The sequence below is a fragment of the Phalaenopsis equestris genome, unplaced genomic scaffold, assembly GCF_001263595.1.
Source record: "Phalaenopsis equestris unplaced genomic scaffold, ASM126359v1 Scaffold206060, whole genome shotgun sequence".
NCBI lineage: Eukaryota > Viridiplantae > Streptophyta > Magnoliopsida > Asparagales > Orchidaceae > Phalaenopsis > Phalaenopsis equestris.
The window spans coordinates 50,819-52,868 of NW_018225498.1; positions in this window are offsets into that span (position 1 = coordinate 50,819).

Sequence of the window (2,050 nt, forward strand, 5' to 3'; positions counted from 1 at the left end):
GGATTTGTACATTTTTCTTCTTAACTGGCATAATGTTAGCTAACCATGTGGGATATTTCTCTTCTCTCACCATATTAGTGTCTATTAACTTCTTCACTTTAGTAATCACTTGCTACTCTATTTCAAGGCATATTCTTCTTGGAGCCTATTTTACGGGGGTCATATCTTTGTCTACCCCGAGTTTATGAACTGCAACCTCTGCTGAATGCAAAGCAATCCTTAAATTATGACAATAACTTTATTAATTTTGTGGATTCTTCTTTATCAAGTAAAGAACTTATGAAGGTTGGTCAGGGCTGCTCCTCAGTCCCGAGAATGATTTCTTTCAACTCATCAATTGGTGGCTTAATTTCTTCATCAAATTTTGGCGGAGCATCTTCTATTAGTTAATCAGTATAGTCATCCTCCACATTGAGGCAATCCTCTTCTGATTCACTAGTAACAACCATGAAAAATCCCGTATCATTGACTGCTCCGACCATACCAAATCAGAGACCCTCTTTTGAGTTAGGAAATTGACTCTTAACATTCCATAATTTTTCAAAAAATTGTAACTTATCTTTCAACATCTGTTTTGGCAAATGTCCCTGTTGAATTAACTTTCTTACACAAGGTGAAAAATAACCAAAAGGTAATTCCAATAAATCATTAAAATTCTCATCCAAATTTAATTGATTTTCAACATTGGTAGAAGTAGAAGCACGGTAAAATTTGATCAGCTTTGAACCAGCGCTACGAACTTCCTTGACCTCTAAATTCTCAACCTTTTGAGGGAGAATTAGAGTAAGGGTCATGGCATTCACATAGTGGTTTATTCGATCATACATTATCTCATATTCACTTGTCTTCGTATCTCTAAGGATATATCGTACTAAAGTTTCTTATGTTTTTTTCATTATTATTTCTTCTTCAGAACTTTCTTTATCATCAAAGTTGATAGTCAATCTAGTCCATCCAACAATCACATTGGCTCTTCCTCGTCCACGTCCTTGACCTCGATCTTGGGTATATGGGCTAAAATAACACTTATCACCTTGTTGTGAAAAGATAATAGCAGACTGTCAAAGCAGAGTTGAATGGCCTCTAATTTGTGACTCCTCCGAATCTTCCACTTCATTCGCCACAACTTTACGAGAGAAAACAGTGTTCTTTAGAGGCAAGTAGTAAGCGGTGTCTTCATGGATGCCAACTTCATGAATTTGAAATGGTTGTAAGTCTTTCTTGATGAAATATTATTGTCCTTCCTTATAAGACTTAATGCATTGATGTAGGGAAAATGAAACCATGTCATGCTCGTGAATCCACGGTCGACCAAGTAGAGCATTGAAAGAGGTCTCGGCACTGATGATATCGAATTTTGCGGTTGTTACTAGCTCTTCAACCTTCATAAGTAATGTAATTGACCCAAGGGCTCTTTCTTCTTTTTGGTTAAATCCTCTTAACATCATCTTGTCAGTGTAAGCTCCTGAGTATTAATATCCAGGTATGCTAGTGTCTGCAGACTCATTAAATTGAGCGATGCTCCAGAATCCACCAAATGCAGACTCATTAAATTGAGCGATGCTCCAGGATCCACCAAAACTCTGGACAATAAGAATCAGCCAATGCTAACGAAGATATAAAGCGGACGGTTATGGCCGGCGTTACCAAGTAGCAAGTCTTTATGTTTGAAAGTTATCTTAGGCTATTCTTTTAACGAGCAAACTTCATCCAAGGATGTGTTGGCCAACAGAGCTAAGCAAATCACTGAGTGAAGCAAGGCCGTAACTATAGACCCTCCTTTCCTTTGACAGGATTAGAGCGTGATTGATGCTTAATTTGATCGGCAACCTCCTAAGATGAGCTGGCATGGTATAATATCGGGAACCTCCTAAGATGAGCTGGCATGGTATAATCCACTTTATATAATCCTCTAATCTTTACTTGGATGGGTGGGGAGGTGAAGGTAGCTCTTCTTGAGTGACTATTTATTTTCCTTTATCCACTAGAGCTGACCTCGAGGGTAACACTTTCCCGCTCCTTATATTTATCACTATGATTTCTTCTTCCT